The sequence below is a fragment of the Meles meles genome, chromosome 7 (assembly GCF_922984935.1).
Source record: "Meles meles chromosome 7, mMelMel3.1 paternal haplotype, whole genome shotgun sequence".
Taxonomy (NCBI): domain Eukaryota; kingdom Metazoa; phylum Chordata; class Mammalia; order Carnivora; family Mustelidae; genus Meles; species Meles meles.
Genome location: NC_060072.1, coordinates 20491038 through 20513143, shown reverse-complemented (window position 1 = coordinate 20513143; position 22106 = coordinate 20491038). Strand labels below are relative to the sequence as shown.

At 40.0% G+C, this 22106-nt stretch overlaps 1 protein-coding gene and 1 pseudogene across 3 annotated transcripts in view; both read left to right on the top strand.

Annotated features, from left to right (window-relative positions):
• ANO4 (anoctamin 4) overlaps window positions 1-22106 on the top strand; it is a 384614-nt gene that overhangs the window by 180631 nt on the left and 181877 nt on the right. The window lies entirely within an intron of this gene.
• On the top strand, window positions 11201-12535 carry LOC123947672 (annotated as a pseudogene).

The window sequence follows — 22106 nt, the reverse complement described above, 5'->3', positions numbered from 1 at the left end:
GGAATGAGACTGAGACAAAGTGAAAGTTATGCAAAGCCTTATTCTATACCAAGCATTAGAAGTCAGACTGACCTGCCAGGGGAACGAGACTGAGACAAAGTGAAAGTTATGTAGAACTTTATTCTATGCCAAGCATTAGAAGTCAGACTGACCGGCCAGGGCTGCCTCCGAAGAGAGCGACCCTGCCCCAATCTTATAGGCTGATTTTATAGGGCATAACCGCAGACCCAAGGTATGTGGCTTCTATTGTTAAGGCGTTTACCCGGAATCGGTACCCGGAACCATACCAGGTACTACTGGGGCGTTTATTCTCGGAATGAAGTCCGTGGATATGAACAACAATGTGGCTACCCAGGCAGTATGGAGTTGCTCTGGCTAAGCAGGCCCTAATGGTTAAACAGGTTTTAACATAAAATCAGCCCTAACAGTATTAAGAAAAAAAATTCAAATAAACATAACACCACAAAGAAATAGAAAAAGAAGAAACTTAGCTGAAATTTAGTAGAGGAAAAGTAACAGAGAAAAATCAGAAATAAAATAGAGACCAGAATAAGCAATAATATAACATTGAAAGTAATAGCCAGTGCCCCTCCAAAAAAAAAAGGCAGTGCTTTAACTACATTAACTGAGGAAAAAAGAGAAGTCTCAAAAACCAAAATGATAAATGGAAGAGGAAACAATACAACAGATAACTACAGAAAATACATAGTGTCATAATAGATTACTATAAAAAGTTATATATTACCAAATCAGATGACTTACCAAAAAAAAGGATAATTCTTAAAAATGCACAAGTTACCATGATTGAATCATGAATATTGAATCTAAGAAATAAGAAATCTTTTTAGACCAATAACAAGAATGAAAGTTGAATTAGGAACCAAAACTCTCCCAGGACAGGGGTGCCTAGGTGGCTCAGTGGGTTAAAGCCTCTGCCTTCAGCTCAGGTTATGATCCCAGGGTCTTGGGATCGAGCCCCACATCGGGCTCTCTGCTCAGTGGGGAGCCTGCTTCCCTCTCTCTCTCTGCCTGCCTCTCTGCCTACTTGTGATCTGTATTTGTCAAATAAATAAATAAAATCTTTAAAAAAAAAACAAACTCTCCCAGGACAGGAAAGCCCAAGAACACATGATTTCATTGGTAAATTCTACCAAACATTTTAAAAAAATAATTTATGACAGTTTTTACCAAATCTTAAACATAATGGAATAGAGGGAACACATTCAAAATCATTCCATGAAGCTAGTACTACCCTAATACCAAAGCAGGATAAAAACAATACAAGAACAAGAAAGTCTATTTTGTCTGATAAGTGTGAGTATATCACTCTGACTTTCTTTTGACATTCATTTGTGTGATAAATGTTTCTCCACACCCTCACTTTCAAGCTGCAGTTGCCTCTAGGTCTTAAATGAGTTTTTTATAGGCAACATATACATGGGTCTTGATTTTTTTTTTTCCCAATCCATTTTGACACCTGGTGTCTTTTGATGGGAGCGTTTAGTCCATTTACATTCAAAATAATTATTGATAGATATGTATTGATTGCCATTTTATTACTTGTTTTGTGGTTGTTTCTGGACATTTTTTTCTGATCCTTTCTTGTCTTTGACACTTTTGGTCTCTCCTTTGCACTCAAAGAGTTCACTTTAACATTTCTTGTAGAGCTGGTTTAGAGCTCACAAACTTCTTTAGATTTTGTTTGTCTAGGAAACTCTATCTTTCCTCCTATTCTGAATGATAGCTTTGCTGCATAGAGTATTCTTGGCTGCAGATTTTTCCCACTCAGCACTTGGAACATATCATGCCACTCTCTTCTGGACTGCCAAGTTTCTGGCTAAACTTACAGATTTTTCCTTGTAAGTTAAGGACTTCTTTGGTCTTGCTGCTTTTAAGATTATTTTCTTTATCACTTTGTTTTTTCAAATTTAATTACAGTGTGTCTTGGTTTTGGCTTACTTTTGTTGATTTTGTAAGGTGTTCTCTGCCTCTGGATCTTGCTCTCTGTTTCCTCCCCCAGATTAGGGAAATTTTTTTATTTTTTGAAATAAATTTTCTGCCCCCTTTACTCTTTCTTCTTTTTCTGAGACTCCTATAATATGAATGTTGTTATATTTGATGGAGTCACTGATTTCCTTAGGTCTATCCTATTGTTACTTAATTCTTCTTTTTCTCTTGTTCAACTTCATTTTTCTCCATTATTTTGTCTTCTAGGTCATTCACTAATCAGTTCCTTCACTTTTCCATCCTGCTGTTCATTGCGTTGAACCTGTTTCCAATCTTGCTTATTGTATTCTTCATCTCTAGGTTGATTCTTTTTTAACTCTTTCATCTCTGTTGTAAGTGTTTCACTCATGTCTTCTTTTCTCAAGCCCAGTGAGTATCCTTATGACTGTTACTTTAAATTCTCCATCAGTCATGTTACTTATACTTGTTTCACTTAGATCTCAGCCTGTAGCTTTATCTTGTTCTTTCTTTCCTCTTTTTTTCTTTTTAAAATTTTATTTATTTGACAGAGAGGGACATAGAGAGAGGCAGGCAGAGGGAGAGGGAGCCCAACGTGGACTTTGATCCCAGGACCCTGGGATCACAAACTGAGCCCAAGGCAGACACTTAACCAACTGAGCCACCCAGGTGACCCTCTTGTTGTTTCTTTTTGAGATAAATTCCTCCAACTTGACATTTTGTCTAAGTCTCTGCCTTCTTCTCTATGTTAGAAAAAACCAATTATGTTTCCTACTCCTAAAATTAATGGCCTTATGAAGAAGAGATCATGGAGTACCCAGAACCTGGCACTTTAGGGAGTGTCTCTGGTGTGTGCTGTGTGTGTTCTGCTGTTGTATTTTGACTGTTCTATCCTTTATGCCAATCATCTGCAGAGACTCTCCTTGCCGGCTACAGGCAGTGTTTGCTTCCTGGCCTGAATGTGGTGAGTTTTAACTAGGTGTGCTCTTGTCTGCTTGTGAAATGAGGCCTGACACAGACTCCACCAGAACTGAGGCCCTGCAGAACTCTCTGGGAAGGAGACATGGTGTAAGCAGGGTTTTGTGCTGGTCTTCTGGGGAAAGGGGTCCACCGTGCTGGGACTGATGCAAGCTTGACTGAGAGGGACAGTTCCACAGCAGCATAGGGGTGGGTAGGGAGGGGTGTGTGTGTGTGTGTGTGTGTGTGTGTGTGTGTATGTGTGTGTGTGTTGGGGGGGGGGTTGATGTAAGCAAGTTAGGCAGCCAGTATCTGGGTGAGCTCTTTCCCTCAGGCATCTCTGTTTATGCTCAGGGGTTGGAGACAGAAATGGCACCAGCCAGTTCCTTTGTTCCTGGAGAAATGTCTCCTCCAATGCTGCCTCCAGAATAACAAATAATCTCCCCACTGTGTGTCCCAGGCATTTTTCAGATTGCTATTTCCATACTGTCTGCCCCTAATTTATTTGCCTGCCTTCTCTCCAGGAACAAGAGAGTGCCCTTTGAGCTCTATCCCAGCCATGACCACTGACCTTTAAAACTCCAGATTTTAAGTCCTACTGGTTACAAAAACTCACAAAATTCAGCCCCTCTCTTTTCCGAAGCCAGTGGCTTTGGGGAAATATTCTCCTTGTGTGTTCCCTTGTGTGCTCCTCTTTCTCTTTCCCTTCTCTGCAATCACAGCTCCCTTCGCTCCACAGAACCTATGATCTGTTTCTCTCTTTCTCTCTCTCTTTTTAGTTTTATTTTATTTTTATTTTTTTCAGTGTTCCAAAATTCATTGTCTTAAACCACATCTCCACACCTCCTACTTTCTTCATGTGACTTCTTCTCTCCTTTAAGTTGTGGACTTTGTTCTGCCAGTATTCAGGCTAATTTCTGGGATATTTCGGATGAATTCATAGTTACCTAGTTGTGTTTGTGGGATGAGGTGAGCCCAGGGCCCTCCTACTCTGTTGCCATCTTTGATCTGGGATTACCATTGTTGATGCATACTTTCACTTGCCCCTTTTTAAAAATGCTATTTTAGGGGGCACCTGGGTGGCTCAGTCTGTTGAGTATCTGACTCTTGATTTTGGCTCAGATCATGATCTCAGGGTCCTGGGGTCAGGCCCCATGTTGGGTCTGTACTCAGTAGGGAGTCTATTTAGGTTTTCCTTAGAAGAAGCAGAACCTGAAGTGAGGATTTTGCTAAAGTTGATCATCAGAGTACTCTCAGGAGAAAGGGAAGTGAGGAAAGTAGAAAAGGGCAGGGAGTAAAGCTAAGACAAAAATGGTTCTTTGTTTCAACAGGTAAGCTCTGCAGCAGAGAGTATACCACATAGCTGGGTCACTTTTAAACCAAGGGTTCCCATGTTAGTCACTGGCTGAGGTTTGTGGAGATGGTAGGAGGTGAATGGTGTTCGTTTTTGACAAAAGGTATTTCTCCAACAGTCATGGAAGCTTGACTTCTGGGCCAGGCACCATTAGCATTCACTACCACTGATAATGAGTTTGTAGTTGAGATTTTGACAAGTCTGTGGGGTTCGGATGGCCCAATTTGAGATCCCAGTAACCAGGGAATTCATGAGGGTCCTTGATGAAAATAAAGAGAAGAAATGCACATGGACATTTTAATTTTACCCTGTCAGTGAACAGCTGATTTCCATGGCTGTGTCTAGGTAACACCAATTTAGGTCCAGGGTTTCTCAGCTTCTGCACTATTGACCTTTTGGGCTGGGTAAGTCTTTGTTGTAGGGGCTGTCCTGTATACCAAGGGATGTTTAGTAGCGTCCCTAGCCTCTGTCCACTAGATCCTAGTAGTGCCTCCCCCCAGAGTTATGATAACAAAAAATATCTTCAAGCATTGTCCTATATCTCCAGGAAGGGAAGCAGATGAGTGCCAAATCATTCCTTGTTGAGAATCACTGAGTTAGACCCTTTGATTCAACATCAAATAGTTCAGTGTTCATGAGGTAGCTAGAGGAACTAAAGGCAGCTATTTCATGTGGACTAACTAATTTAAGCACTTTTGACATCAGACTCTTGAATCAGAAAGAGACCTATGTATTTGAGGGGGAAAATAGGGTAACATTGGCCTTTCAGGGGTTGTGGATTCAGTTACTACTTTATCAATTGTTAAATAAATAACTAGGTAAGGTTCTTAACCTCTTACTACCTCAGTTTCTTCATTTATTACATGGCAGATAATTCTCTTTTTTAAATCTTTTTAAAAAATTTATTTATTTGTCAGAGAGAGGGAGCACAAGTAGGCAGAGTGGCAGGCAGAGACAGAGAGAGAAGTAGGCTCTCCGCTGAGCAAGGAGCCCGATGCAGAATTCCATCATAGGATCTGAGCTGAAGGTAGCCGCTTAACCAACTGAGCCACCCAGGCACCCCAAACATGGCAAATTCTAATGGAGTTATTAAAAGGAGCAAAGGAGTTAACACATTATAATATGCTTAGGTAAGAGTCTGGCACTCATTAAGTGCTTGGTAAATGCTTGCTACTGGTACTGATAATGAAGGGAGTGACTTCAACCACTGGTGGTCTGTGTCCTTATCTCAGGCATTCAACCCTATCACCTCTTGGCCTGAGGGTCCTTGCCCTGATCTGTTAAGTAGCAAAGATATGAGTGGTAAGTCCTACCTCATTGCCAGGACTCAGTCCTTTTTGGTGTCACCTACAACTGCCCCGTATCAGTCCATCAGAATCATGTCCTTATTCTCTCTGTTCCATCTTCTTAAGACAGTTCCATTAGATTATAGGGGAGTCCTCTCTCCTTCTCTATCTCTGTCTTATTCTGTCTCTCTCTCTTCTCTCTCTTTTGTTTCTCTTCCTCTCTCTCCTCCCCACCAACCCCTTACTTTTACTATACTTTTTGAGACCAGTTAAAGATCTGAGGGCCTAATTATTAATTGCCTCCATTGCTTTTGCTTATTTAGGCACTTCTGTTGCCAGGTCAAGATGACCAGTACAAAGTTATCTTGAACTGACTTACTCAAACATTTATCTAAATAAAGACACATTTCTTACAATTCATGCATATTCCTTTGCTAGACACAGAATAATATTAACAGAAAAATTACCCATTATACAAAGCACAGCTGAAGAACTGAGTTGGTATTATCCCACAAGACAAAATAATCGGAAAGACTTCCTAAGTGATCTAAACTGAACTTGTCTGATATAAAACACAATTTGCATTGTCATCCCTTACTTTGTACCAAATGTGGCCATTGCATTGCCGCACTTCTGAAAGGACCTGAAGCCCTTTCTTTATGGTGTCATTTTTGTTCCTGTTGTTTTTACTGCATGTTATATGAAACTGCTGAAGGTTACTCAAAGTATATACTGGAGATATGGCATACTTATTCATTAATGAGATGGAGAAATTTCAAAGCTTTGAAGCAGTCCAGAGAACTCTAAATTCATGGTCTCCTGCCTATAATCCTTGCAAGTGGAAACTTTGAAAACGATGAATTATATGCTGAATTTCATTAACCAAGCCTGACATACTTTGGTTGCAAAAGTGATGATGCAACACTGTCCCTTGAGGCAGAGACCAAGGTTTAACTCATTTCCTATTGTGTTTTAGGCATATTTTAAGAGCAGTTGTTATTGTCTGACGACTCCATTTCCAGATGGATTCATTCTTTATTCATTCATCAAATAACTAATGAGTATCTGCTCTTATTGAGGGAAGAGAGGCCCAAGTAAACAAATATGTCAGATGTGATGAGTACTATGGAGAAAATAGGCAAGAATACTGGGAGGGAGTCACTAGTTCATTCCAGAAGTTCAGAGAAGGTCTCTAAAATAATGGGAGAGCTGATAGCACAGAGAAATTGGAATTTGCATTCCTAAGCCCTACACTCCGAGATAGTTTAGAGTTTTCCACTGTTTTACATTTGTCTTGCATTTTTGCTTGTGTGGACAGAGATGAGGTTGGGAAGACTAAGTAGAACTGACTAGGGAGGGTATACTACAGGACGGGGAACCAGCTGGATTTGGCTGGAGGAAGGGTTGGGAAGGACTGCGGTGTTTTGCATCTAAATGGCTTCTCCCAGGGCACAGAGCAGGGATAAATCAAATGCTTGAACAGTCTCTCCTTGGGGAGACCAGATCTGGTTGCAAATCCCCTCCTTAACTTTTTCTTTGCGGTTCATCAGTTTAGCTGTCATCTCTGTTGGTGCAACCTCTTTGGAATTCTTCCACCCTTTTGCCTATACACACACCAAAATTTCTTCATGTCTTCCCTACTGCTTGTAACTGCTTAGAGTTAGGGTTCTGCATGAAGACAAGCCATTCTATGTCTTCCAAGAATGAAGTTTTCAATATTGAAGCTTATGGCACTGCTGATAAGGCTACTGAGTGAAGTACAAACTACTTCCTGAAGTACCATAGGGGTGGGTCCAGGAGCTGGTCTAGAAACCACTACAGAGATCTCAAGAATGTCTGACTATGGTGCAAATGATTCTCAGAAAACTCACTGAAGCCGTCTTTAACTTACACAAATAACTTATACAACTGCCTCTAACTCCTTACCTGAGGTGGAAAAATAGCTGCTTCTTTTCCATCTTCCAGATTTCACCTAAGCATCACTCATCTTTCCACAGGGAAGGGGATTCTGAAAATGTAGTCCTAGCTTTTTTTTTCAGCAATAAGGAGGGGGCCTTAGGAAGGGGCAGGGGTGCCAAGCTGACAAAGAACATTACAGGGCAGCCATCAGCCCTACTCCTGACAGGATTGACTAGCCACCTCTCCCTTCACTTAGGGCTATGCCAGCCCTCACCTCTGTCATATCCAAATAGTTTTACAGTTGTAAATCATGAAACTTACTACCACCCCCACCAAGATGGTGGTGGGATAGCCCTTTCTGATGTTTCCCATGGGCATGGCTGGGTGAATTGTCCACAATCACAGTGCCTTTCCCACACCCACACCCTTGCTTTGATGCTAACACTAAATAGTTCTGTTTGTTCAAAACAGAGCTAAGTTCATTGAGACCAAATCTTTAATTTGAGAAAGAGTAACTCAAAGCCTGCATAGACATCCATGTGTTTGTGATGCAGAGGAAAGTGAAAGAACAGAGCAAAGACAAGCTGAAAACTCCTTCTCCCACAACTGCCCACAGGTGGAATAAAAGAGGAAGGTCGTCTCCACCATGTCCAACTCTTGTGATGTGTATTGATCATCATGCATATGTTTATTGAGTGTCTATCATATTTTAGGCACTGTGCCAGGCAGTGGAGAATCAAAAATAAAAAAGTGTTCTAGTTACCTATTGTTGCATAACAACTCTAGAACTAGTGGCTTAAAATAACACTCCTTGGAGCCTGGTTGGCTCAGTGGGTTAAAGCCTCTGCCTTCATCTCAGGTTATGATCCCAGGGTCCTGAGATCTAGCTCTGCATTGGGCTTTTTGCTCAGCAGGGAGCATGCTTCCCCCTCTCTCCCTGCCTGCTTCTCTGCCTACTTGTGATCTCTCCCTGTCAAAGAGATAAATAAAATCTTAAAAAAAAAACCACTCCCTTATTTCACTCTCAAATCTATGATTGAACAGAGCCAGCGGGAACAGCTTTTCTCTGCTTCATGGGGTATCAGCTAGAGGAACTCTTTCTAGGGGTTTGGTGGACCCCTTTTCAAGATGGCTAATTCACAGAACTGGAAAGTTAGTGCTGGCTGTTAGCAGACAGCTCAACCTGGCCTGTGGGTTGTGGGCCTTGGTTCCTTTCCATGTGATCTCTCCACAGGCTTTTCTGAGGCTCCTCTGGTTCAGGCTTTCCTGTCATATGGTGGCTGGGTTTCAAGAGAACAAGGCAGAAGTGCTTTTTTATGACCTAGACACAGAAGCATTTCTTCTACTATATCCATTTGCAGAAGGAGGATCAAAGGGAAGGGACTGATTCTACATTTTGATGGAGAGTGAAAATGTTCTAGAAGATATGTGGAATGAAAGGTACTGTCAGGGCCGTCTTTGGAATATACAACCTCCCATAATATGCTCAGTGTGTTGAGAGGCCGTTAATTAGCTACAAAACAGATGATTGGTATACAGCCTGAAAAAGTTTCTGTGAAAGTGCTAAGGGAATTTCAAACTCTGTCCAGAGGTTTCAGGAAGGTTCAAGGAAGTGACCTGGGTCTAGAAGGATGAATAGATGAATAGGCATTTACTGAGCAGGGAAGTAGAGGGCATGGCATTCCAGAAAGGGAACAGTATGAGCAAAGGCATAACTTCTGATTGAGGCCTCAGGGCTTCACTGATTACATGCTGTAATTACATGCTTCTCCATGTAATTAGTTCATGGAAATCTCATGAGGACCGCAAAGGCTTCCCCCACAGAGCCTAGCATAGTGCCTGGATCATCATTTCTTCTTGACTTTCACATTATTTATGCTCATTCAGCAATTTCCCCTGAATAAAATTCATGTCAGATGTAATTGTTTTCCTAGGCCTTAATAACTGGGCTGATACAAGCCAGATATGCGTTTTTTGGCTATTTTTAAAAAATATTTTATTTATTTATTTGAGAGAGAAAAAGTAGAGTGAGAGAGAGCATGAGCAAGGGTGAGGGGCAGAGAGAGGGGGTGAAAGAGCAGACTCCACAAACAGGGAGGCCAATGTGGGGCTTAATCCCAGGACCCTGGAATCATGACCTGAGCTGAAGGCAGACACTTAACCAACTCAGCCACAAAGGTACCTCTAGTTTTTTTAAAGGGTCTAACTTAGTATTATTTAGCTTCTTTGCAACCAAATCTATCCCATTGTGCTTCTGTTTAAATAGAGTAATCTTGTTGCTGGATTTCTTGTTGGCCAAGAGTTTTAGTAAACCAGTGGTGCCAGCTATTATCTGCAGATTTAATTTAAACCAAGACTGTGATGGTCTTCTAAGAAAATGATGTTTGTTACTCACTAGAGTTCTTTTTTTTTTTTTTTTTTTAGCTTCTGTTCTCCTCTGTTCTGACTTTTTCTACATGCATTGAAATTAAAAAGAGCTTTATGGAAGGCTGTAGAGCAGGCAGAAGAATGAAACTGTACTACCAGCAATTTCCCTTGACCTTAGCAGTCCAGCAGGCAGGAAAGAAAATTACACACAGTGAGACCTCATGTCCATTAGTGTTTCAGAATTGCATTATGTCTCCTCTTGGGGCCTCTCCTCCTCCACAGTCTGTAGGTTCCTTGGTTTAGCCAAGGTATTATTTTGGAGTGCACAGCAGTAAATCACTTCAGCATTCATCTGAAGCTGTCTTGATTCAGTTTTTCAGACTAATAAGTGCCTTTGGGTTCTTCTGAAATCTAGTTCTTCATTCGGCAACTCATGGATATCACTGCATATGTTATGTTTGAGGCATCCCCTGTTACTTCTGATGGCTGGAAGAGATCTCCCACCCTGAAGTTCTCTGTACAAGCTCTAGTAGAATGAAAACGAAACAAAACACAACACAACTACTAGTCTTGATTCATTATGTCATACAGCACTCTGTTTAGTTGGCAAAACAAAGAAAAGTAATCAACATTTCAGTACTGAATTTTGGTTGTGATTTTCCTTTTTTTTCCCCCTGTTTATATTCAGTGAAGTTGTACCTCTATCTCCCTTTAAAATCAAGTCTCTTAGGGATTCTGGGTGGCTAAGTTGGTTGGACATCCAACTCTTGATTTTGGCTTGGCTCATGATGTCAGGGTCCTGATATCCAGCCCATGTCTGGCTCTGTGCTCAGCGGGGAGTCTGCTTGAGATTCTCTTTCTTCATCTCCTTCTGCTCTTCCCACCTCTAAAATAAATAATAAATCTTTAAAAAAAGATAAAATGAAGTATCTTTAGGGAAAGAGAAGTCTAAGTAAACCCTTAAATATTTGGAGCTGAAACTTGCTGTGAATAAATGTAAGTGTTCTAAATTGTCACTGGGACATACATCAAACAGGATAATGAGCCTGTTGAGTAATTGTTCCAGTCATGTTTTTAGCCATCATTTCATCACCTTCATCATGAACATCAGTGAACCAACGATTCACTTGGTTGGTCATACCAAACCAAAGAAGCCCTGTCCTCATGGTGCTCACATTCTAATGCGGGAGACCGTGAACAATAAACATAATAAATAAGAAAATAGCATTAATATTAGAAGGTGGTGGTAAATGATAGAAGGTGGTAAATGATTAGAAGGTGGTAAATGATATGGCAAAGGGAAGAGTAGGACAGGATAGGAGAGTCCTGGGGGTGAAGGAATTCTGATTTTAAATAGGCTATTGAGAGATCCTCATCTAGAAGTGGCTTTCCGGTTGAGCTGCCGGTGGTCCACGAGGTTCTCTAAGTTCGCTGCCAAGCGCATCTGCAATTCAAAATGTCGCACCCGTCCCCGAAAGCTTTCCAACCCCTGTAACCCCAGAGTCTTCTTTGACGTGGACATCGGAGGGGAGCGAGTTGGTCGCATTGTCTTAGAATTGTTTGCAGATATTGTACCCAAAACTGCAGAAAATTTTCGTGCATTGTGTACAGGAGAAAAAGGCATTGGACCCACCACTGGGAAACCTCTCCATTTCAAAGGATGCCCTTTCCATCGAATTATTAAGAAATTTATGATTCGGGGTGGAGACTTCTCAAATCAAAACGGGACAGGTGGAGAAAGTATTTATGGTGAAAAATTTGAAGATGAAAATTTCTATTATAAGCATGATCAGGAAGGTTTACTGAGCTTGGCAAATGCAGGCTGCAATACAAATGGTTCTCAGTTCTTTATCACAACAGTCCCAACTCCTCACTTGGATGGGAAACATGTGGTATTTGGCCAAGTAATTAAAGGAATGGGTGTGGCAAGGATACTGGAAAACGTAGAAGTGGAAGGTGAAAAACCTGCCAAATTGTGCATTATTGCAGAATGCGGAGAATTGAAGGAAGGGGATGATTGGGGGATATACCCAAAAGATGGCTCTGGTGACAGTCATCCAGACTTCCCTGAGGATGCAGATATAGATTTAAAAGATGTAAATAAAATTTTACTAATAGCTGAAGATGTAAAAAATTATTGGAAATACTTTTTTCAAATCTCAGAACTGAGAAATGGCCGTAAAAAAATATACAAAAGTTTTAAGGCATGTGGAAGGTTTAAAGGCTGTTACTGAGCAAGCAGATAGATCAGAGCTACAACCTATAGCTTTAAGCTGCGTGCTGAATATTGGTGCTTGTAAACTGAAGATGTCAATTGGCAGGGAGCAATCGACAGTTGTTTGGAGGCTCCTGAAATAGACTCATCCAATACCAAAGCATTGTACCGTAGAGCTCAAGGATGGCAAGGATTGAAAGAATACGATCAAGCACTGGCTGATCTTAAGAAAGCTCAGGAGATAGCACCAGAAGATAAAGCTATCCAGGCAGAGTTGCTGAAAGTCAAACAGACAATAAAGGCACAGAAAGATAAAGAGAAGGCAGCATATGCAAAAATGTTTGCCTAATAAGAAATTGTTTTACTTAAATATGCATTGATTATTGTATAAAGGCAATAAGAAAATTTAAAGGTTTTTGTCTGTTATATGTGATCCCTGATGTGTTTCCTTTGATACTTCAGTTTTCCATTGTTTACAGTTTAGGAATACTGAAAAAACTCACTCTTAATAAAACAGTGTTACAAAATTAAAAAAAAATAGGCTATTGAGTAGGGGGCTTACTGAAGGTGAGATCTGACCAGAGACTAAATAGATGAGGGAGTTGGCTACTTCTCACCCCTTGACTGTCTCACCTTTGTATCTCCCCCTACCATCACCACCACTCACACAGGCTTCCCTGATAACCTTGCTTATGCTCTGATAAGAGAACAGAAGCAGTTGGGTAGGATCTTCTGCATCTGTCTCTATCCCTGCCTTCCCTCTGTTGCTATGCATGAGTGTCTGCTGCTTCCCAGGAGCCCTTTTATTATGTGCTATGTCCCTTCCCATTTCACCTTCTCAAGGACCTTACTCATGTAACCATCCCCTCTCTCTTCAACATCATCAGTTTTTGCTCTCTTCTCAGTCATTAAAAACATGCTCCTGTAACTCACATTTTAAAGAGAGAAATCCCTTAACACCCCCATCTTGTCCTCCAATGAAAGATTTGTCTGATATCACTCTCTTCACTTTCTCACCTACCATTTTCCTTTAAGACTACTCAGACTGAGCTTTCTCCTTCATTCAACGGAAACTGCTTTCATAAGTGTCAGTCATGACTAAATCCAGCAGTCATGCTGTCTGTTATCTTACTGATATTGTCAGCAGCATTGCTGCTCATAGTTTATTGTGTGTGCCTTAAAAAAATGTTCTTTTGGCTCTGGAGCATGTCATGCTCTCCTTGCTTTCTCTCTTCTTCATTGGTTCTTTCTCAGTCTCTCTTTCTTGCCTACCTCTTCTCTTTGATCTCCAAATGGTAGAGCATCCTCAGGCTTGCTCTTGAGTTCCCTTTGCTTCTAGATCTCCTTGTGATCTCATGAAGTTCCATGCAGATCCTTTTATAACTTCTACATGTCACTCTAGGCTTTGTCATCTTAGAGGCATAAGGCAACAGCATTTAGTTCTTGATATCCAGATAATAGGGGAGAGTGAAGGAGACTGCTCTTATAGTTAGCAGGGAAGCTTCACCCAGACACCAGCCTCTCCAGCAGGGAAAAGTGAATCACACAGCAGTGTTCAAGGCTCTGCACACAGCTCAATGGCCAGAGCTCATGATATGGTTCTAGCCTACCACAGTGGGCCAGGAAGCTCAGAAAACCATTTTCTCTGAAGGAGAAGAGAACCTAATGTTAGGGACACATTAATGGAATCCACACAACATGATTTCAAATGTATTATTTAACATCTAACATCTAACATTATTTAACATCTATCATCTAACATTTAATCTATTTAATATTTATATATTATATAATACCTAATAACATATATATCTCTATATCTATATGTCAGTAGATAGATAGATAGATACCTTAGTTCTATAAAGTAGGCAAAGAAGTTACATCAGTTCCTCACTGGCATAATGCTGATATGAGTTAGGTAAAATCTATCAGGTACATTTCTTTGTTATCAAAACTCATATGAACCTCATTCTTGACAAATTTTTCATGATCTTTAGGTAAAAATCACTTTGAAAGCTACACAGCCTTGTGTCCTATTATTCAATCCTCCAATTTTGATTAGCATTTCTACCGAAAGATAAATAGAACAGGCCTAGGAAGGATGTCATAACCTTTCCAAGCTCATTAGAAGGTATTTCCAAAGTTAAATTGCTTCTTCACTGGCAGCAGCCACCCTGTGCATCTGTCCTTTCTGGGTCATGGTTATTTTATGACTGTTAATCACTGTAATTTAGTAAGGGCATAATGATACATGGGTTATTGACTAAGTCATAGCTGTAAATAGTTATCAGTGGGTGGATCATTTATGTTAATATAAAGCATAGTAGTGATAATATAGATGTCATCATGTTCAACTAATCTAATAGTTGAAGGAAGAGGGAGATGTTATGATGATCTGTAACAAGTGAAAGGACTTTTCAGGTTATGTAGATCAGAAATGCCATTGCTTACTTCCGAGGAGAGATTTAGTGCTACACAGAGGGAGCATCCACAAAGGGAGCATTTTCACTCCTGTCCTCCCATAGGACATTAAACCAACTTCTGTTCATATCCATCACATTATTTATAGTTAATATAATAATGGGTCTGCTAAAATGTGAGTTCCCTGAGTTGCAGGAACGTGTCTCAGGTTTCTCTATATCCCTAGGGTCCAATATAGTGCTTGGGATGTAGTTAAGATTAGCTTTTTTTTTTTTTTTGCCTTTTTTAAAATTTGTTTATTTACAGCATAACAGTGTTCATTGTTTTGGCATCACACCCAGTGATCCATGCAGTATGTGCCCTCCCTATTACCCACCACCTGGTTTCTCAACCTCCCACCCCCCCCGCCCCTTCAAAACCCTCAGGTTGTTTTTCAGAGTCCATAGTCTCTCATGGTTCATCTCCCCTTCCAGTTTCCCTCAACTCCCTCTCCTCTCCATCTCCCCATGTCCTCCATGTTATTTGTTATGCTCCACAAATAAGTGAGACCATATGATACTTGACTCTCTCTGCTTGACTTATTTCACTCAGCATAATCTCTTCCAGTCCCGTCTATGTTGCTACAAAAGTTGGGTATTCATCCTTTCTGATGGAGGCATAATACTCCATAGAGTATATGTACCACATCTTCCTTATCCATTTATCCGTTGAAGGGCATCTTGGTTCTTTCCACAGTTTGGCGACCGTAGCCATTGCTGCAATAAACATTGGAGTACAGATGGTCCTTCTTTCCTACATCTGTATCTTCGGGGTAAATACCCAGCAGTGCAATTGCAGGGTCATAGGGAAGCTCTATTCTTAATTTCTTCAGGAATCTCCACACTGTTCTCCAAAGTGGCTGCACTAACTTGCATTCCCACCAACAGTGTAAGAGGGTTCCCCTTTCTCCACATCCTCTCCAACACACGTTGTTTCCTGTCTTGCTAATTTTGGCCATTCTCATCATCACTAGCCATCAGGAAGATTAGCTTTTATAATATTTGTTTGAATGACTTTATGATTCATTATGTTGTGAGGAAGAAAAGACATTTGCTTTACACACTCAGTTTACTGTGATCCTAAGTAGGTGATGGAGGAAGGCTATTCCATACCAGTGTGTATTAATTAGCACTACTCATCAGATATAATCCCTCTTCCTGGTGGTCTTATAGACATATGGATCCAAATGACTATTTCTGTCCAATGGAATGGGCACAGAAGTGGCATGTGTCCTTATGAGATCCTCTGAGATCTTCCTTCCCTCTGGCACAGTGACCCATCATCATGAATACTGAATTATTAAAGTGAGCTGACCTGTAATGGATAGGTAGCAAAAACAAATTAACTTTTATCATTGAATCAGCCAATAAAAATTATGTAATTTAAAATTTTCTAATAGTCACATGTGAAAAGTAAAAAAAAATCAAATTAATTATAATCGTTTTATTTAACACAATAGATCTAAATTATTTAAACATGTAATCCATATATAAATTAGGTATTTTACATTCTTTATTTCAGATATTCTAAGTATTTAAAGTTTAGTGTATATTTTCTACAGGCAGCACATCTCAGTTTGGACTAGATATATTTTAAGTGCTCAGTAGCCACACATGGCTAGTAGTTACCATGTTGACAGTATAGTTCTACCATTTTAAGTCACTGATATTTGGGGTTATTTGTTGGTGCAACATAACTTAGCCGATCTTGACTGATAGACCAAACATTGATTTTCTTCAGATATCCTGACGATGTATGTTTCCTAAGCTTGATGTAGAGATCACCAGGATTGATGCAGAGTAACCAAGAGTAGGTTGCATTGGTGTTCACTTAATGGCAACAGAAGGAACCTTTGATGAACTGTGTGAAGATCAGTTTTTAGCTCCTTAGTGCTGTATCTCCTGATTATGACCTAGAGGAGTGTTTACTTGAGCTCCTCATGTGTTTAAGCCATTTTGAAACCTTTGTGGTAGGAAGAATATGAATGTTATCTGATAGGGTTTTAACAAGGTAATCAAGAACATGAAAAAGCCACTTGTAGTCTAGATCCCAAGATGTTCAGAAATTAATTTAGGGGACATTCACTTTCAATTACTATGTGCTAAGTAACATACTGTGTATTGGAAATACAGCTGTAAAGAAGATGAACAGTCTCCTAGAGACAACAGGGTAATATGTAATTACAGAATTAACTCATTGAAATGTGACCTGTATTGGTTTTATATTGCTGCATAAGAGGTTACTTCAAATTTAAAAGACTTTAAATAACCTATGTTTATGCTTTCATAGTTTCTGCAGGTGTCAGGAGTCTAGGTATAATTCAACGGGGTCTTTTGATCAGGATCCCATATGACTGACATCAGGTGTCAGCCAGGCTGTGTTCCTTTATGGATCTTAAGATTCTCTTATGGTTTTTAGCAGAATTTAATTTCTAGAGGTTGTAGGACCAGCACCCCCATTTTCTGAGGGACTTCTCTCAGCTCCTAGAACCACACATGATTCCTTCCCATCATAGACCCTCTTAAACACAGTATCTCACTTCCTCAAAACCAGCAGAAGAATTTCTCTGATCTTGAGACTCTCTTTTAAGGACTCACCTAATTAGTTCAGGCCAATCCAGGATAATCTGTCCTAGTGATTAACTTAAAGTCAGTAGATCAGTATCCTTATCCCTGAAGTGATAGCCCCTCATATTTACAAGTTCTACACACCTCAAGGAGAGGAGGTTATACCAGATGAGTACACCAGGAGGGTGGGAATCTTGGAGATAATATTAAAATTATACCTACCAAACAACTTGATATCTGAAAGAGTTGGAATCTATCAGGCAGAGAAAATAGCATAGGAGAAAACCCTGAGGCTATCAGGAGCTTGGTGATTAAGAAAGAAGAAGAAAGGCCCATGTGACTGGGATGTAGAGAATGAAAGAGTGGCACTAAATAACCACTTTAGTGATTTTCTGGAGAGCCACAGGAAACCACGGATCATAATGCATTTTTAAAGGTGTTTCTGATGCCAGTGAGAATACACAGGGAAGAATGGAAGTGGGAAGGAAAAAAAAAAAAAAGAATGGAATTGGAATGAGCCCCTCTAAGAGGCTGTTGCAGTCTTTTAGGAGATAGATGATGGTGGCTCAAAGGAGGACAGTGGCGGTGGAGATGGAGAGAAGTAGGCAGATTCAAAGGCATTTAAAGAGGGAGAATCAATAAGACGCAGTAAATAATTTTGTGTGGGGTAAGGAAGGAGGAGTCAAGACAACTCCTGGACTTGAACAACTTGATGGGTGGTTTTACCATTTCCTGAATCTAGGGGTACTCAAGAGAAGAGCAGTTTTGCCAGAGAAGTGGATCCATTTTAGATACATTGAGTCTTATGTGCCAATGAGACAGCCAAGGGCAGGTATCATGGTGATCATTGGCTAGGCTGATCTGGAACTCTGAAGAGTGGTCTGGGCCAGAGATAAGAATGTGGGAGATTTTGGATGATAGGTTACATTGAAAGCCATTGGGAAGGGGTGAGATCATCCAGGGAAACGAGATGAGACTAGAGCATGAATGGACAACCCCATTTAAAGGTCTGCTGAAGAGGAGTAAGCAGTCCTTTCACACATGTTTTTCCTGTTGTCAATTCTAACATCATTCTTGGGGAATGAACATTGAGGCCATTTAGGAATAGATACAGTACCTCAGAGATTTCTCTCCATCAGGGCATAGTGACAGTGTGTATGTGCATGAGTGCATGAGTTGTAGAGAGAGAATTACATCAGAGTCAGCTGAAGAGCCTTTTTGAAGTACACTCACAAATTCTCCTGTGTCTGTAAGGGAATCAAGTATAAAAATGCAAAAAAAAAAAAAAAATCTCCTTAGAGATGTACGCCCTCATTTTTCAGAGAAAATGGGAGCTCAGGAAAGTGCAAGTAGCTAGATGGCATGGCACACAGCTGGCTAGATGGCAGACCAGCTGAGAGGAGCAGAAATTGCTTAGTGATTACCTCCAGCCATTCACCCCTCCAGAAATGTACAACTCTCCATCAGTTTCAGAGCACAGATTACTGATCCACCAAGAACTTGTAGCATCAGCTAGGGGTTAGCAGAATGTCCACCAAGCATTCAGGAACTCTAGGAGCAAAAAGAAATCCTTATTCAGCCATTTACAGCACAACCATACCAGTTTTAGAACAACCCTGCAAGGTGTGTATTATCCCCATTTTACAAATGAGGAAATGGAGGCCCGTGAGCTAAGTAATGTGCCCAGAAATACACATCGTGAGGGGAAGAACTGGGTTTCATATTTGTTTTTACTACTGGCCTTACATTCATTTTAAGATGTATAGAGGGAACTGTATGCACTATTCGCTGGATTCCAATGTGTCTCTGAGCATTTTTTCCAAAAAGTAAAATGACATTGGAATTGAATCCATGAGAAAATACATTCACATTAGCCCCAGCTCTCCTCAGTCCAGCTGCCTGGATGAGAACCTAGGCTCCACTCCTTACTTACTCTATGACCTTAGCAAAGATACTCTACCTCTTTGTGCTTTGGTTTCTTGTGTGCAACAAATCAGGGTAACAATAATGCTTGCCTCATAGGGTTTGGTGAAGGTTATATTATTTAATGTGTGCAAAACCCTAAAAATACTTCCTAGCATGTGGTAGCACTATGTAACTGTTCCCACTTCTACCACTGTTTGTTTTTTTTTTTTTTTAATTGAACTCTAGTTGACATACAATGTTATATTAGTTTCAGGTGTGCAACATAGTGATTTGACAACTCTATACACTATTCTGTGTTCACCATAACTATAGTTACTATCTGTCACCATATAATATTATTTCAATATTATTGACTGTATTCTCTTTGCTGTATTTTTCATCTTCATGACTTATTTTATAGCTGAATGTTTGTACCTCATTATCCCCTTCATCCTCCCCCCAGCAACCACCAATTTGTCCTCTGTATGTATGATTCTGTTTCTGTTTTGGTTTTTAGATTCCATATATAAGTGAAATCATATGGCATTTGTCTTTTTGTGTCTGACTTATTTCACCTAGCATAATATCTTCTAGGGTATAATATAGGGACACACACACACACACACACACACACACACACACAGCCCACATCTTCTTTACCCATTCATCTATCATTGGACACGGGTTTCTTCCATAACTTGGATATTGTAAATAATGCTGTAATAAACACAGGGCTGTGTACATCTTTTTGAATTAATGTTTTCATTTTCTCTGAGTAAATACCTAGTCATGGAATTATTGGATTGTATGGTATTTCTATTTTTAATTGTTTGAGGAACCACCATACTGTTTTCCACAGGGGCTGGACAAATTTATATACTTGAGTCCTCTCTTTTTGTCTTGATGAATCTGGCTAAAGGTTTTTCAATTTTATCTTTTCAAAGAACTAGTTCTTGGTTTCATTGATCTTTTCTGTTGTTTTTTTCTCCATTTCATTTATTTCTACTCCGATCTTTAAATGATTTTATTTATTATTCGAGAGAGAGAGTACAAGCAGGGCAGGGGTACCAGGAGAGAGAGAGAATCTCCAGCAGACTCCTTGCTGAGTGCAGACCCTGACGCAGGACTGTATCCCACAGCACTGAGATAATGACCTGAGCAAAACCAAGAGCCAGATGCTCAATAAACCCAACCACCCAGGCACTCCTCTATTCTGATCTTTATTATTACTTTCCTTCTACTAACTTTGGGCTTTATTCCTTTTTCTAGTTTCTTTATGTATAAGGTTAGGTTGTTTGAGATTTTTCTTGTTTCTTCAGATAAGCCTGCATCACAATAAATTCCCTTTCAAAACTGCTTTTGCTGTGTCCCAAAGATTTGGGACAGTTAAGTTTCCATTTTCTTTTGTCTGCATGTATTTTTTTTTTTAATTTCCTCTTTGATTTCTTCACCGATTGTTTAGTAATGTGTTGTTTAGCCTCCATATGTTTGTGTTTTTTCTGTTTTTTTTTTTTTCTTGTGATTGATTTCTAGTCCTGGCATTGGCATTTTGCTCAGAAAATATTCTTGGTGTGATTTCCATCTTCTTAATTTATTGAGACTTGTTTTGTGGTCTAACATGATTTATCCTGGAGAATATTCAATATGCACTTGAAAAAAAATATGTATCCTGCTGTTTTTGGACAGAATGTTCTGTATACATCCCTTAAGTCCATCTGTTCTAATGTGTCATTCAAAGCCACCGTTTTCTTATTGATTTTTCTGTCTGGATGATCTACTCACTGATGTAACTGGGGTGTTAAAATCTCCTACTATTATTGTACTACTCTCAATCCTTACCTTTATGTCTGTTAATATTTGCTTTATATATTTAGGTGTTCCTATGTTGGGTGCATAGAGACTTACAGTTGTTACATCCTCTTGTTGGACTGATCCCTTTATCATTATGTAATGCCTTTCTTTGTGTCTTCTTATAGTCTTTTTTAAAGTCTTTTTATATAAGGATTGCTACCCTGCCTTTTTTTTTTCCATTTCTATTTACACGGAATATCTTTTTTAATCCCTTCACTTTCAATCTGTATGTGTCTTTAGGTCTGAACCACTGTGGTCTTTTTCTTCAAGAGGCCTGAGGTCCTAGCTGAAATTAATATCTTTTTTATTTGACCCAGCATTTTAAGGGTTTGCTTTGTTTTCCTACCAGTATAGTTATGAGAAAGTGACATCCAGCTATTTGCCTAAGGGGATACAAAACAGGGGCAAGTGACTACTCTGATTTGACCCTTTGTGCTCAATAAAATGAAACGTGAGGCATATTTATGCCTCAGGCCTTTTGGCTTTGACTCTTCTTGCTGCCTGGAATGTTCTCTCCCTGGATAATGAAACTGCATTCTTATGTACTTTCTTCAGGCTTCTGCTCAAATGTCACCTTATCTAAAAGCCTATTCATACCACTCTATCTAAAATAATATCTTCTTCCCACCATGACTTTCTATTTCCTTACCCTTCTTTTTTCTTCTTCAAAGCATACTATCAGATATATTATATACCTGTTTACTGAGGGTCTCTCTCCCCCCGGTAGAATTCACAGAAATAACGATTCCATCTGGTTTATTCATGGCTGTCCTCATGATACCTCATAGACTCTCAGTAAAGTTCTGTAGAATACATGAATGGGTAAGTGAGTGAGTGTTAAATTACAGTTCCCAGGATGAGATTCATGGTCATCGGCAAAGAGCACCATGATTTTCAGGTGCACTTCCCCTGAACACGTTTGGAACAAACTTGAATAATTCCAGACCTTCCTTCTGCAGGTGAGGAAACTGAGGGCAGAGGGAAAAAGGCCAGTTTCCAAATCTAAGGTCCAGTCAGAGACAGGGCCAAGACTATGTAGTTTTCAATGTGCTTTCACAGCTTATGCCAATCTATGCCTCAAAACAGCCCTGGATGTTGGCAGCTCAGGGTTCATATTACCTCTGTGTGGTCAGAGGGGAACTGAGAGTCAGAGGAGTGAAGTGACTTATCTTGGTGTGCAATGGAGAGAGCTGTGGCAGGACCTGCACACGTGTTCTTTCCACTGCACAGCCGCAGCCAGCTGGTTGTTGGCGAATGGTTACCTTTCAAGATAAGCCAAG